The 17,330-nt window shown below is 37.5% G+C and overlaps 1 protein-coding gene and 1 long non-coding RNA gene across 2 annotated transcripts in view; one reads left to right on the top strand and one right to left on the bottom strand.

The window, feature by feature from the left end:
* The window catches only part of LOC307146410 (integrator complex subunit 11), a 229,447-nt gene that overhangs the window by 72,246 nt on the left and 139,871 nt on the right, over positions 1-17,330 (top strand). The window lies entirely within an intron of this gene.
* Positions 7,973-17,330, bottom strand: part of LOC307146442 — a 30,634-nt gene continuing 21,276 nt past the window's right edge. The window contains exons 2-3 of the long non-coding RNA XR_013819097.1: positions 16,181-16,337; positions 7,973-8,176 (exon numbers count right to left, since the gene is read on the bottom strand). This is a non-coding gene — a long non-coding RNA (uncharacterized lncRNA). The remainder of the gene's footprint in view (positions 8,177-16,180; positions 16,338-17,330) is intronic.

Below are 17,330 nucleotides of genomic sequence, written 5' to 3'. Positions count from 1 at the left end.
CTTGAGCAAAATTCATTGCCACAATGATTGCAAATTATCATAATTTGTGATGTTTTTTGCTTGCAAACAACTTATATGGTTAAAAAACATCACAAACTTTTAAACTCAAGGTCAGACATGATTGTCCACCAGTCGAGCATTTCCGAGTGTTATAATGGAAGCAAACAGATCTATTCCCCTTAATGGCCACTTACCAGACAGAAAAGCCAAGGGCTCTGGAATCAAAGGTGAAATGCATTTTGCCTGTATGCTGCAGCATGTCGACCCACGACACTCGCAGTCATCCTCAGACATACGTATGCAGTGATGAGGAGCAGTGATGAGGCTGACAAGAGAGACGGCCAGATCGAAACCGTGGAAGAGTGATGGAATGCTGCCGGACACGGGGCTGATGGGAATCAGGAGGTTATGTAGGAGTCATTCCTAAAACAAGGAGGAAATGATATCTAAGCCTGAGGGAGTCTCCAGGGCAGCACTGCACTGAGACTCTAATATTAGCTGAGAATCTGTAATATGCAGTGAGTAACGAGACTTCCATAGGAAAGAAAAATCACATCTCTTTAAAATCTCACTTGTTTTTCCTAGACAGGAAAAAAGAGCAAGCAGAGACAGTTGCATAAGTTTTATCCAGACAAAAATGACGCCAGTAATCTCTCATGTGTCTCACTCCCCATCCATTAAAAAACAGTAATTCTGAAAATGTTTTCTCTTGAGTTTTGGCCTCCCATTCATGTGTAAATAGCATTTTAGATCACTGAATGAGGTTTTTGAAAACCGATCTTTTGGAAAAAAATTTTTTTTTTCTGTTTTCTGTGATTCATGTAAACAGGTTAATTTTTAATTGGCAATTGTTGCAAATATTGGGTGTTTTGACAAGCGTTTTTACTGTAAAAAGCTGTCGTTGTGGATACGGTTTTTATTTCCAAACTAGCGAAAACTGTGTTACATGTGGACAAAGCCTCATAAAAAAATTAGAAAATATCTCAACAGTGTTTCAAAATACAAAGTCTCCAATCAAAAGTCAGTGATTTCAATATAAACTTAAATATTTCTCATCTACTAGTCTATGTTCAAGACCAAATATAGTCACAATAATTTCATAGCTTACTGTATGTGCTGGCAAATTTTTAGCGTGTAAGTAGCTGGAGTTTTGCTTCAAAGATACAAGAATGGATGATTGTTTAAAGCCTGTTAGACAGTCTTGACAATGTGGCATTGCATAATGATTAATTGAGGGATTCAACAAACACTGATGAATAAAAGATTAAATGGCTCTTTTGGCCACTGATCCATCTATAATCCTTGAAAGCAGTCCATTGAATTGATTAGAGGAGTTGTGTGCCAATTGCTTAACATGGGTTTAGATTCTTAGTTATGTTTATACAATGACAGATTTAAAAATTGAGTTTCGGTGTTTGTTTTGTTGGTTTACACTGGATTAAACCCAATTGTGAACTAATTAAATAATACCACTGTATATTACATCTTCCTTTTCTTAGTTCCAAATATGAAAAATAAATCAAATTTATATAAACAAAAGAAGTTTGATTTACTTTTAATTTTATTACTTTTAATTTTATGAAAACCTTTTAGTAAATATTATTGAGCATACACTTTAATGAACTATCATCAACCACTGACATTTCTTAATGTTTCGAAGATTTATGACAGAGCCTCGTTTGCTGAAATCATGGGATTTGGTCAGTTTGAAATGCCCTTCAAAGCATTTATTCAAAACAAAAGCTTTGTAATGCAGTGTTTTGAACATGTTCATCACTATTCACAACCCATTTAGCTTCCATAATCAGATATATATCTGAGGAAAACTTGATATTTAGGAGAGAAATCTGAGTAAAAATGCATGTAGTGCGAGACTTGATTTTATCCGGTGTATGGGAATTGGCCAGATTGTGAAAAGTAGGTGTTACATACCAGAACTGCAAAATGTTACACATCCTCTGCAGTTTCATCATGAGCTTCTAAGAGTTTGGAAAGCCTGGTAAACAGGATTGATTATCAATTATCCAAGTGAAAACTATTAAGATGAGCAAGTAATATGACAGCCTCTCTGAGATGAACATCCCAATTGAAAAATCAAATATCAAATACTTACTTTCTCTATAGTTTCTCTATGTTAAAGCATGTAAATCTTTAACAAGATTACATAAAGCCAGGAGGAAGAGAAACTCCAAGTGGACGTGGATGGCTGACAGTTCAGTGTGTGAAATATCGTCTGTGACAGACTCTAATTAACAGCAAGTCTCTTCAGCTCGACACCTCAAACACTCTGTTCTCTGTGCTTGACAAAAAGATAGAATTTTGTTTAAAATGACCCAGTGCTACAATTTAGACACACCAATTTACTTGTCACATCCCTCCGGTAACACCCACTCCCAGAGATCATTTGGATTCCTGCAGTCTAGATTCAACCGTAGCTGGAGAGTAATTTTCATATGCTGCCATGAGAACTGTAACAATAATTTGACTGCTTTATCACTGAATGTAAAAGAGACACGTTCCCTTAAAGGGATAGTTCACCCAAAAATGAAAATTCTGTCATTAATTACTCTCCCTCATGTCGTTCTAAACCCGCAAGACTTTCGTTCATCTTCTGAACACAAATGAAGATCTTTTTGAGGAAATCTGAGCTATTTCTATCCCTCCATTGACAGCTATGCAACTACCACTTTGATGCTTCAAAAAGTTCATAAAGAGACCATAAAACTAATTCATATGAATTGAGCGATTTAGTCCAAATTTTCTGAAGAAACACAATTGCTTTATATGATGAACAGACTGAATTTAGGCTTTTGTGAAGATTATCCTGAGTAACAAAAAATGTACAGTATGAATCGTAAACGTTTGTTGGTCAAAGAGCATATTTTCTACAATTACACAAAAGCCAATGGGAAAATCCTACTACTGTTTTTGTTGAGGGAAACATGGGTAATGCTAACTTACGTGTTGGCCTACAAAATACGCTGTCACTCCAATGCTCTACATTGGAGGCTTGGATGAATTTAAAGTTCTCCAACACATCTGTTTGTAATTTTTTAAAGTTGACTTGTTTGGTTCAGGTGTGTTTGAACTTCAGGAAAGTAGATCTCCAGGTGCAGCACCCAGCACCCCTGACCTAAAAAATGCATTAAACTTTGAATACGCCTGCTTAGCAAAGACTTTTAATTAGATGCTCTATATGCTATTAGGTCTATTTGCTGTTATTCTGAATCAGACCCTGAAAATCAGACATTCAGCATCAACGTCCACCAGAAAAATATGACTACAACCACATTGCTGAACAAAAGGTTGTCAGCAAACCATCACTGCCTAGCCAATGACAAGTTGATTTACGCAGTTCCCCGGCAACAGAATCTGGGTTGCTCACAGTCTTTCATTTTCTAATCTGGAAGCTGTCTGATGGTCTCAGCATGGTTGTTTTAATGCCAGACAAAAACATGCCTCAAGGAACCCTGAGAGGGAAAGGAAACTGAACTTAAAATACTTAATGTGCTTGATTCATAAAAGATTGAAATGGTTCTCGTAGCCTAAGGACTGGGTTAACTTAAATATAGATGAAAAAAGCACTGGATTGGACAACAATGTCAGCTAGTAAGATGGTGGTGGCAAACAAGCACTTCACTTTTAAACACCTGCATTGTTTATTTTTATAAAATGTGAAAATGAAACTGCGGAGTGTCGTGTTGAATTAATTTCTATTAGAAAACGGCAATATGTTACATTACACTACAAAAGGAATGTCAATCTTCAGTCTGGCACACATTGCATCAGTTTATCAAACATTTCCCACTAACACAAACTAAAGTTTACATAGGTGTTTGTCCCATCACTTCTGAAAGACACTTTGCATTCCCCATATAGCACACCTAACACCTCCTCCATGCAAACGGAGATAGTTATTCATTTGAGGGACTCTTCAATCTTAGTGGCGTTCGCTCTGATTATGTCAAGCTGAGAGATAAAATGGGATGTTCTCTGTGGCTGAATCAATAAACCTAAAGGAATAGCTCATCATTTACTCAGCCTCATGTTGTCCCAAACCCGTATGACTTTCTTTCTTCTGTGGAACACAAACAATCTGATGAAAAGAGGAAAAATCGAATGAACGAAGTTTAAAGCTTTCAAGCTTCAAAAAGGGCACAAAAGCACCATAAAAGTCACCTATACAACTCATGTACTATATATACACGTTATCTGAAGCCATATGAAAGCTTTGTGTGAGGAACAGACCAATGCTAGAACAGCCAAACAATGCTTTGTTCCTTTTTGCTTGGGTTGCAGGAAAACGTGTTTTATTTTATTTTCTATCCATGTTTTGATCCCTCTCTTCTCTCACCTTTAGTTCATTCACATCGTGGGATGAACTGCTCTATCGTGTGGTCTATATTACAGGTTTGCACAATAGAAAATTGTCTCTGTGCAGATAACGTAACAAAGCCTGATCCTGGTCCTTTTCTCCCTTGTAATTTCAGTTTATAAATGTGCAAAAGCTGTCGACCCAGAAAGTGAATTCCAAAGGTATCTCAAGAACCAAAGGGTTTATTTTTGCACAAAAGCTCAACTCGGCCAACAATCACGAATCAACACTCAATACTTTCCTCAGTAAGAGGCTTTTTATTGACAGACTGATTTTCTGCTCCATTTAAGAAAACCAAGATTTGAGTGCATTTCATACTACATAGAAACGAATTACGATGCCAGACATTCTGGGTTGTCTTGTAACCTGTCGACAATGCAATGCAACAAACTGTAAAAGCCCGTTAACATCAAGGACGATAACTATAACGATAACAATAAAGATGTAGTTCTAAAAAATCTTTCTAAATATAGAATAGCAGAGTCCTCATCAACTAACGATAATGGCAAAGAGGAACGATATCATTGGATTCACTTTCAGATTTTTTTTCAGCTGATGAACGATAAAAACATTGACAGCCAATCAGAATCCTTCCTGCTCTAAAGAGCCTTAAAGACATTTTACAGGCCAAACTACATATCAACATGTTTAAAGTCAATGTGAAATCAAAATTTAACCTATTTATTTATTTATTTAAAAATTCAGGGACAGTAAGGAACGTCTACTTTTCACATCTCCAAATAATTCCAGATGAATCAAATAACATTACTAATCACTCACTCAAAATTGTTTTTATTTCATTTCAGAAAACCCTCCACATTTGTAACATTTTATATCTTTTTCTTTTTCTGTTGTAAAGTTGCACTTAGACTTAAGTCGAATCTGTATGTCCGTTTGGCCGGAAGCTAGTTATTTTACTTTATAAAGTTTTAAATATGAATATTTTTCTAACACAAACTCATCGCTTTGCTTCAGAAGGCCTTTATTAACCCCCCGGAGCCGTGTAGAGCACTTTTACAATGGATGGATGCACTTTTTTGAGCTTCAAACTGATGGTTGCAATTCACTGCCCTTATAAAGCTTGGAAGCGTCAGGGTGTTTATTAACATAACTCCGATTGTCTTCGTCTGAAAGAATAAAGTCATATACAGTACACATGATGGCTTGAAGGTGAGTAAATTACCAACTGGCATATCATTTTGATTCATTTTAAATTTATTAACAGCCCTGTTTTAAATCTCTGAACTACATTATTTCTGGCATTTGCTGTTTTGCTCCCTAGTTGTGCATTAAAGTGACGTTCATCGGCCATGAACCTCATTCCTAGATTACCTTTTGGTTTTGGGAGCAGCAGAGTCACTGAAAAGCTTGTTTTTTCCCCCCGAAGGGCATGAAGCATTGAATCAATCTATAATTATCTTGAGCCCTGCAGGAAAGTAGAGAGAGAGAGAGAGAGAGAGAGAGAGAGAGAGAGAGAGAGAGAGAGAGAGAGAGAGAGAGAGAGAGAGAGAGAGAGAGAGAGAGAGAGAGAGAGAGAGAGAGAGAGAGAGAGAGAGAGAGAGAGAGAGAGAGAGAGAGAGATAGGTATTGTACAAACTTGCTATGTCTCGCTGCCAAATTGAAATGTAAATGAGATCTCTGTTTGCTCCCACTTAAGCAGAGCTTGCATACACATCTTCCACACGGTGCCAGGCAGGGAGATGTGGGCCGACACTGTTCCTCCGAGTATGCCTGAGAATTATATGCATGGATAGATGCACCTACAGCAATCATGCTGTAAATGAGATTTACACTATTTATGAGCGTAATGAGCGTGCCTAGGGCAGAAATATTAATAGCAACTATATGAATTTCCAGATGAGAGGATATCTACATTACTGTACACTTTTAAAAATGAACCGATTACAGACTATTTGAAGTCATGTATGCCTCACTTAACAGGGAGTTCTTTATCTGGGACTTGCTATGCAATTGGAAATTGGTTTATTCTTGCAGCCTCACTTCTCTCAAGTATGTATTTAGCTTTCAGATTACAGAAAATGTGCTACAATAACTCGCAGCGCAAAACGTTTGCTTTTTGCCTCAGGACCTCTCTGAAGTGCACAGTTTCACTATCTTTGCTCATGGGTTCTGAAGGCAGGTTGTTTTGAGCCATCGTACTGTAAGTCCATTTCATGCTTTGAGCCTTCAAAAAAAGATCAGGGTCAGAAAAAATGTAATATAATTGTTACATGTATGTGTTTTGATTCTGTTTTTCCTGTGCCTGTATTTGACCTAGATTCTCAGTTTGTTTGATTAATCATTCTATTAATAAATCATCATTCCCTCAGTTTGAATTAGTTCCCTGTCCGGTGTCATTTGTGTAGTCTAGGCTCAATTTTTCTTATGTGTTTATTTTTTCATTGTTATTTCTCGTGCGTGTATTACTACACGTGACAATAATTTGCAGTTTATGTCGCTTGCAGATAATGTATTTCTCATCAAAACACATGGATACATTTAAATCACAATCAATCTACCACATTTCTGAAATTGTGAATTTTTACTTGGTGCATGAAAATTCCAAAAAGATAAAGTGCACTTTAAATACCTGGATGATGCACTAATTAACTGGAAAAAACAAACAAAAAAACAAAGTGTGGACAGTTGGACACTCCCATTATGGAAGCTCGTTTTCACCACTGAATAAAAAATAAAAAAAGTTAATTGCGACTTTTTATCTTTTTACGTTTTTTCTGAGAATTGCGTTACATAAACTATAAACTATGCGTTATAAAGTCAGAATTGCGTGATATATAAAGTCGCAATTATGAGTTATAAAGTCAGAATTGTGAGATATAAACTTGCTTGATTAAAATAGTCAATAGTTATAAAGACAGAATTGCATGATATAAAGTCAGAATTGCAAGAAAAAAGTCAGAATTGAAATCTGATTATTTCTCGCAATTGAGAGTTTTTATTCTACGGAGCCCCTAAAGGGATATGGTGGTGGGAAAAATTTAGGATGTGAGAAAAAAAAAATTCAAATCTTTTGCGTTCCCTCGCAAAGATATTTGCATTCCCACACAAAACTTTTGCGAGGGAACACAAAAGATTTGAAAAATATTTTTTTCTCCCATCCCAAATTTTTCTCACCACCATGTCCCTTTAGGGACTCCGTAATATTTCGCAATTGTGAGAAAAAAAAAGTCAGAATTGTGAGATAAAAAGTCGCAATTCTCTTTTTAATTGTTTTATTCTGTGGCAGAAACAAGCTTTCATACTTCATGCACTTCACTTAACTCGCAGGAGGGGGTGGGACTATCAGACTCTGATGCTGGATGATAAAGTTACCTTATAAAATTCATAGACTACACGGTTGAGTACATAGTGTATAGTGCATCATTTGGAACACAACTAAAGAGTGTGACTTGGGCCAGAACCCTAGCAACATGCCAAAAACATTCTAAACGACCTGGCAACCACCCACTGAGTTTTGCACAGCCGAGCACCACTCTATGAAGTTTAGCATCTAGTGTACGATTTCATCATCCTGAAACCACTTTTTGGATACTGAATTATTATTTCTAATGTTTAAATATACATTCTTACCTTTAAGCCGCAGTCACCTGATTAGATTAATTTCACCCCACTCCACGATCCTTCAGCACCCACGGAATGGAGATCTTTAGAGGCCTTATAAACGCATGTAACTCCCAGCTGCTGGCGTGGGTCTGGATTCAGATGTACAGTCTGTGCCTTTATTCTCATTCTGCCAAGCCATTTGGGATGAATGTGTTTGCTCATGGAATACAAAATATCCTTTTGAATAATGAGTGCAAAAATGAGAAACAATGTGGGATCATAGACAGCATTAGACACATTACCAACACACCAGACCAGAGCTGTTAAAATAGCCAAAGTTAACATTAAATCAAAATTGGCCTGCTTTTCTTTCCTAATACAGTACATTATGCATGATCTATCAGTGCACAATATGTGAAAGTGAAAAGTTTGTCTTTAATTTTTCATCAAAATATTTTCACCTCTGAAATGACTTTCCTTCCCACTGACATCATCAAGCCCTCTTAATAAAAATAAAATAAAAATCACATTACATTATAAAATGAAAAAGGGTTATGAACAATGTTGACTATTGTGTTATGTCACATTATATTAATTGTACTCACTAGGAATAATAAGATTTGGAAAAATGCCATAAGACAAATAGGTACTTTAAGTTCAAAACATTTCAAATATACTTTCCTAATGCTTTTTGTCGGTCCCTGTTTATTGTTTGGCCCTGTCAGAGCAGTTTCTTCACGCTGTGAGCAGACTTGTCATTGGCTTATGTGGATGATATTATTTGGAGAGCTCAGAGATTAGCCTGTGTGCCTGTGTGTGTGTGTGTGTTCATATGATGAAGTGGCCAGACCGAGGCGTACTCAAAGCCCAGAGGCAGACGTGACTGGCAGGAGGATTTGGACTGAGGATGGAAATGAACCCTCAAGGCAGAACACTTGAGCGAGCTGTCAACCCTGTAAATGAAGAGCTTTTGAGCATTTAAATGTTTCTAGGTTCACTACTATTACTTCTTCTGGTTCTGGTACTCTGGTACAGTGATGGCACTGCAGTAAATCCCATTATAATAAAACAAAAGTAATGATAAAAAATAAATATATATACAGTTGTGGTCAGAATGAATGGCAGCCTTGGTAAATATGATCAAAAATGGGTGTAAAAAATAAATCTGCATTGTTTATCCTTTTGATCTTTCATTAATTTTTTTTGCAAAAATCTAACCTTTCATTGAAGTCAAAAAATTTGAAAGTGTTTCTTTGTTCTATTGTATTTATTTGTGCTGTTGCTTGTAATTTGATTGTCTGTTCTTATTTTATTACTGACTGTTTACTTTAATAATGTTATAAATTTATATTAGTTAGGCTATTAGTTTTAGCTGTGGTATCAAAATTGGATTACTGCCCAACGTTTTATGACTGGTAAAACTTTTTTTATGGCCAGTAAATTTCCTTAAGTCACTGTACTCCACACACAGTGATCCTATGTATGTGTGTGTGTGTGTGTGTGTGTGTGTGTGTGTGTGTGTGTGTGTGTGTGTGTGTGTGTGTGTGTGTGTATATATATATATATATATATATATATATATATATATATATATATATATATAATCACTGTAATAATAGGATCACTATAATAATAATAATAATTATATATATATATATATATATATATATATATATATATATATATAATTATTATTAATAAATTACACCCAAATTGTTTCAATATCTCAGTAAATGACAGCATCCTTTAAAAATATTCAAAAACCTAAAAGGTGTTCACTTATCCATACATACAGTAGCTTAAGACTATATTTAAATGTATACAGTTTATCTTATCTGAGAAAAACAAAATAAGAAAGGGAGAGAGTCTGTCGTAAACTAAAGTAATTGCCTGTCTTCAGCATCTTGGGGTTTTACAACATTGCTGATCAGCCAGACTTGAAGGCACAATCATTCCAGTGTCTGTCTTCTGTTAGTGAGTGAGTGGGTGTAATAAAGAACTGGGAACACTACATAGTGTTGTCTTGTTAGCAGAAATTGTCTGTTCCTGTTCCGTCTCCCTGAGTCACATTTTATTCCTTGATTAATTCAGATTTAAAAGAGACCTAGAACATGAGAGGGCAAAACCAGACGCAATGCACTGAACACATCATTTTACCAAATGATTCATGCTAATGCATGTCTCTCTCTCAATCAAAATGATAATTACAATGATTAAGTAAACGCAAAATAGATTACCTAACAGCAGAAAATATAAGGAGCAACTTATTCTTTGTCAACTAAAAGAGTTTAGGTAGAATATATATAAATATATATATACACACACACACACCGGATATTCCTTTCTTTTGTTCACCCAAACAGCAGTGTATATTACAGAAAACTACAGTGTTAGTTTAGCAGGGGTTTGTGTACAATACGAGGTCATGGCAAAGTGCCTGTTGTTTTCTGGTTTGGAACATAGTCTATGTTCCCTCATTTCGAGTCTGGTGTGCAGCAGCTGCCTGTCGTCTATCTCCAGAGAGCCGTGGATCAGTACCAATTCTAACTAGCAGCAAATACAAGAGCACTTGACCGTTATCTGAACCACACAGGTATTGCCTACAGTGCAGAGCGCTTAAACAGAACCCCCCCGCCCTCCGCCAATTCTGCAGCCCTAACAATCCTGCCAACACGCTCCATTATATGGTAGAAAATAAACATCCGGCCTATGAGTGCCATCTTATGTAAATCCCACAATGTGCTGAGCAGAAATTATAATTGCACCATAAAACCCATTGCCTGACACCTGGGTCTTTGGTTGGAGGTAATACAAAATTATATTAGAAAAATTATTTAGTTTTAAAGGCACACTACGTAAATTTTTGCCACTAGAGGTCGTTTATTCAAAACAAATGCGTAGCTTGATGATGCCTACATTTCGCGGAATCATTTGAGTTGTTATCTTCACCTCTACAGCCGGTGGAGAATACGACGGCATAAATCATATTCATGGATGAACATCAAGATTTATTGATGTTACGAAAGGAACGAAGCCGCTGGAGTGATTGCTAATGAGAGACAAGTGTGACACACAGCTCGAGAGCAGTGGAGCTTTTATTATGCCGAAGACGTCGCTTCCACTTCTTCATGGGGTAACACAGCGCTGATTTATCATATTAGTTACATTTGAGTTACAAGTGAGTTGAAAGATGCTATAATGCTACTGTAACGCAGTTCAGATGTTATGGGAAGAAGGAGGCGGGAACCGGTGAACATTCAAACACGAAACATGAACATTTAATGATACAAATAAAACAAATACAAAACGAAAGTAAAAGACAGCAGCCCCTCACGGACGACTGCTGGCACATCAAATAAAACATAAACATCAAATAAAATCCAGGCCTGTCCTCTCTCGGTCTTCACTGTCGTCGCTCCTCCTTTATGCTTCCGCTCCTCTGTGAGAGATACGAGACCGGTGCGTTGCGCATGTGTCGCTCATCAGTAATCCCGCCACCGGCCCTCGGCCTCGTCCTGCTCGCCACATACCCCCATCGCCCCTCGCAGGCCGGGGGGTACCCACGAGACTGCGCTTTACCCCCCCCCCCTCCTCCTCCGGGAGACCGGACACAGCGGCTGCGGTACCTGGGGGTATGGACAGACAAGGCGAGCGAAAAGGAGACAGAAGCATGAGGAGCAACAGAGACGAGAGAGGGTAGAGAGGGAAAAAAAAAAAAATTTTAAATATTGGTCCGGGTCCCACAACGCGCTGCCATCTGGTCCTCCACCAGCTGGGCGATCTTCTCCGCGGTGCCTGGCGGTGGCGCTGGATAGCCCTCGGTGGATGGCTCGACACTCCTCCACCGCCTGGTGGACGGCGATGGCTCCTCCGTGTTCGGGCAGGAGTCAGGAGTCCCCCGTTCCCTGCTCCTCCCCCTCATGGCGGATGGCAGCAGGCTCCGGCCCACGGCGAATGGCGGCGACTCCTCCGCTCCCTCACGGACGGCAGCCGCCCCTCCAGCACCCAGGCGGCCAGCAGCGAGCTCGACCGTCCCCCCGGCAACTCACTCCAGCGCACCGCCTCGAGCGTCCATGGCGACGGAAACTGCCCGCCATGCTCGATGGCACCGCGGATTCCCCACAGCGGCGAGGGCTCTTTGACAGCGCGTTCCTCCTTCTTCCCGGGTTTCAGCACCAGTGTAACGCAGTTCAGATGTTATGGGAAGAAGGAGGCGGGAACCGACGAACATTCAAACACATTTTAATGATACAAATCAAACAAATACAAAATGAAAGTAAAAGACAGCAGCCCCTCACAGACGACTGCTGTCACATCAAATAAAACATAAACATCAAATAAAATCCAGGCCTGGCCTCTCTCACTCTTCACTGTCGTCGCTCCTCCTTTATGCTTCCGCTCCTACGAGATACGAGACCGGTGCGTCACGCAGGTGTCGCTCATCAGTAATCACGCCACCGGCCTCGTGCCGCTCTCTCACGGCCCTTGTCCTCGTCCTGCTCGCCACAGCTACTCTGTGCGTTCGCTCGGTGGCTACTAAATGAAACACTTGTTGCACACTGCAGTGAGCTAGATCGATATTAGGCATGGTAAACAAATATGGTACTCGAGGTAAAGAAAACGAGTTTTAAACAAACAAAAAAAAGACTATGTGTTGAGCTGTATAACAATGATTCGTTTTCTGTCAATTAATGTATCTAAACAGTTGCTCACCTGTCTAATAAAACACATAATATAATAAAGCGTCTTTGGTGTTTCCAAGGTTTCATCAAAATAAAACCGGAAATCGAGGGTAATGCGGGTATGATGTCATTGATAGGTGAAGGCGTGTCATTCTTAGAAACATTTGGGATAATGTAAGTACACAAATCAACAAAATATATAACATTGTTCTAGTGGTTTTTGAATATTTTGATCCAAAAATCTTACATAGTGTGCCTTTAAGCATCAATGCAATGCAATGCACACAAGCACAGAAACCTGTAGTGCACAAACCTCGAGTCATTCACTTGAACCCATTCATCATTCTCTTGAACCCCTTCAGAATTGAAACCTCAAGTGTCAGACCCAAATAACAGCGATTAACGTTGGTCCTTGGGATAGCGCGCAGTGACGCAGGAAGCATTAGCATGTTGTGCCTGTGACCTTTCGATATATAGTTAATATTACATATATATATATATATATATATATATATATATATATATATATATACACATAATATATATATATACACACAGACTTTTTTCCTCACAATTCGTACTTTTTTCTCGATATAAAATGTATACATAGATATTAACTTGCAATTTCAAAAGAACTTCAGTTACCTTTTTTAGTTTTTTTTTTTTTTTTGCGGCTGGAGATAAACTCAATTCTTAGGAAAAAACTCAGAATTTCAAGATGTAAACTTTTTTATTTTTTTATACAGTGGCAGAAACAAGCTTCCATAATATAAAAGAAATATATAAATATATTAGGTATTGATATATCGGTGTTGAAGCTATAAACAAGTTACTCTCTGCTGCCAAACACAATGCCCAGCGTGGTACTCAGGGGGTTCACTACCAATATTACACTTCCCCAAAGCGCAATGTGTGTTTCTGAAACCGTTTCATTTAATGAGCACATTTGCAGCTAGCCAGCTTCCTCTGCGTCTGGGAATGGATTGCAGAATTTTGCGCAGACAGAATGTTCCTGAATGTTGCATAACACGATGCGATCAAAGCTGTAAACCTCATAACTCAAACCCTGCTTTCAGACTCCTGTTTTTCAGTGCTCTGGCATGATTTTATGAGCAGATGGGCTAACGTTGATTACTCAGAGAAAGAGAAAGACATAACTAACAGGCACAGCAAGCGTTGTTGAAATGTAAAGCTAATAGTGGCTGGAAAAGGACACTTTTGGACAATATCATTGCATTGCACACAAAATATCAAACCAAGTAGCATGAAAACTTGAGGCCACTGAAAATGCAATGACATGCATGTAAGAAAAAAAGCAACACATTCTCAAAACATCGTCTGCAAACAACCTTGAACATCTGGCCATGAAAAACAGCAAACACATCTTGCATAAATAATGCAAAGCTTTAAGAGCTGCATGCCTCTATCAATCCCATCATAAATGACAGAGCGCTCCGTGCCGAAAATGATCAAGACATCCATTTACACGGTGGAGCCAAGTGGGCGAGGGGGCACCATTTCAATAACTTCTGTGCCTCAGCCACCTGCGCTTGAGGATAAGAGGACCTATCGAAAGATTTTTTTTGCACATCCTATTTTGGAAGGGCTTCAAGAAAATGGCCCTGTTTGCTGACATTCATATGAAAGGGATTTATAGGAGCTTTCTCCTTTGGCAGTCCACGCACGAAAGCTCAGCCCAGTCTGCTGGTCTCAATTACGGACAGTGCTCTGTTCTCCCCAAAGACTCAAACTCAGACAGTTAGGAAAGAAATTCCAGTTACATGCCAATTAAAAAGTGAACATTTCCTGTCTCAAGCCAATATCCATAGGGATTGACTTTGCAGACTACTTGTTTTTGGTATAACAATTTGTGTGCCAGAAAAATACAGCTTTGTTTATAGAATCTAATCATAAAGATTTTATCCCCTGCTTCTTGTTAGCTTGTTAGTAGCTAACTAAATGTTTAACCCTAATATGCATGAATGTTTCGGCAATCATTATTACATACAGTAGTTGGGTCTTTAGCGACCCAGATCTATATGGATGGATCTCTTACTGCTGCAATTTAAAACTCTCTTAATATTTTAATAACAGTTACAAAAGAATAAAATAAAGCATATTTCATTACCTTTTGGAACTAGGAAGAGTTCAATTTGACCAGATGCTTTTCCCCATCATCACTGTCATTGTCAGAGCTCATTTCCCCAATGCATTCAGCATCTGGCTCATATTCACAACCTCAGACATTCTCAAAACTATCGTTTTCAATGTCTTCAAATTCAATATTTTGATTGCTGACAGCTTCAAGTGACAGTGAGACTAATATTTGATTGTGTAAAGCATTTACTCTGCAGTAAATCGCTGAGCCATTTCAAGTTTTGCTGATGATAGTGTATTCTTTTGTTTTATGCCTGCAGTAATTATGAGTGAAACATCACGTTATCATTTCGTATCAGACATTGCCAATTTGAGGAGTAAATGTGAATTGCACTTATTGAGTCATCAGAGATTCAATTATTTTTGTGCTGAAAAAAATAAAAATAATTTACACTATTACATACCTCGGGTCGCTAGCGACCCAATACATTTTTTACAAAAAAATGACTAGAAAACAGACATTTTTTATAATTTTAGTTATTTCTTGTTTTATATAATGAATCGATTGAGGAATATAAAGAAGGTTAATGTCTAATTTTAAAAAATGAATGAGTGGGAGGGTAGTGAATGACGTCCCGGGTCAATAAAGACCAGAGGTATACGTTTAAGGGTTAAAAGAATAACTTGAACTGCTTCCAAACACCAGACATAAGGACAAATTATTATAATTGACTGCAGATTCTCTTCTGCACACCGTGTTTGGCTTTGCAGCAGGTCAAACACTTTTCATGCTGTCTTCAAAGCCATTGGTATTCTCTTCACTCAAGAAATACACACGTTCAATAAACTTAATTAAATTGAGTGAGACTTTCCAACACAATAACACTTTTTCAACCCCAAATAATTTGTTTGAATGGATTTGTTCTAGTCTTGTTGCGTAAACATTTTAACTTCTAATTAAATTGTGTCCAAGCCATCATTTAAGTCAGCAATGTTGACAATATTACTGCCAAGAGTTTTCAATCAAATGAATCTATTCCCTTAAATTTTAAAGCAGACAAGGATTTCAGACTCAGAGACCACTATTATAAAACAGCTAGATTTTCTCAATAATACAGTATTTATATATGTTGAAAACATTAACATTACTAAATTACATAAAGTTGAACATAATTAAAATTAGAAATGATCTAATAATTAGAAATGCAATGAAAATAAGTTTTAATGTTAATACATTTTTTAAATGTCACTTTTTCAATGCCAAATAATTTGTTTAAATGGATTTGTTCCAAACTTCAATGAATTTTGTCAAGCTACCATAAAATTGCCATCATTTGTAATCAACGTTGCAATATTAATATTTTATATGATTTAAATTTTTAAATTGTAAAAATGTTAAATGTCAAAACAAATTTAAATCTCAATAAATTTAAGTCTTAAAATTCAAAACATACATACATACCTCTAGTTGAAAGCCATGGATTTACAAGTCAGTGAAGAATTGATAGAAAACGATATGGAGAGGGAATCAGGACCGCAAGTTCTGGATTCTTGTCACCTGCATCCACAAGGTCATTTCCACATCCTCTGGGACACATTTGATTGCTGAAGAATTCTTCCTGTAATCCAAACACAACTGGATTAAGTATTTTTTTAGGTAGCACTTTATTTTAGTCCCGTTACCCATATGTACTTACAGTATTATAGTAATTGAAATAATTGGCTAATAAGGTACTAATCCTGAACCTAGCCCTAAACCTAACCTTAATCCATGTAGTTACCTTGTATTAACCAATACTTTCTTAAGTACACTGTAAGTACACGTACTGTAAAATAAAGTGCAACCATTTTTTTAATATATATTGAAATAAAAAAATGTACACATTTACATTCATTGCATGTATGTTGTGACAAAAGGTTCAAGAATTGAGCTGCATTTTAATTTTTAATTAAGTAAATGGACAAAATGGCAAAAATTCATGTCTGAGCATTCCTCCATCCGGCTCCAAGGATCTGACATGTCAGCCTGTGGGAGACATCTGACTAAAGTGACACTTAAAAGGTCAACAGATTCATTCAGAGGACACATTCAACAGCCACAGGAGGAAAGTTTGGCAACAGAAAAGAGATGTGACTATTTTATAACCTGGTTAATGAAGGATGAATGTAGCTTTGAGCTGTTCTTGCGTCTTAATAAATTCAGTCGCATTATGAAACACCTTTCTGAGCAGAGCTGAAGGACAGAATATCATGAAATACTGAGGGTTTCTCCTGCCTCATTAACTCAATCAGCTCGTCTGTATGGGAGAGCTCAAAGTGCTGTTGAATCTGTAAAGGATTATTATTGAGTTTTTATCAGTTTATTTATGTGCCAAGAAAACCTGAGCGTTTTATCAGAGATTGGAGGTTGAATCAAGATTGAGACGTTACGTTTGGTTTCCTGTAAAATGGACTGTCACCTTTGAAAAAAGCTTTGATGCGACCTGGTGACAACTGCATGAACTTAAAAGTCTGGCAAAGTTATAGCCTTACAGACCGTTAATAGGAAAAAATGGCAAGAGAACACACAGATGAGATTAGTTTTACTCGGTCAAAATTGGTTATGCATATGC

Source organism: Squalius cephalus (genome assembly GCF_949319135.1).
Source record: "Squalius cephalus genome assembly, chromosome: 18".
NCBI classification, from domain to species: Eukaryota; Metazoa; Chordata; class Actinopteri; order Cypriniformes; family Leuciscidae; genus Squalius; species Squalius cephalus.
The sequence above is the reverse complement of the archived record's forward strand: the minus strand, read 5'-3'. Positions and strand labels throughout refer to the sequence as shown.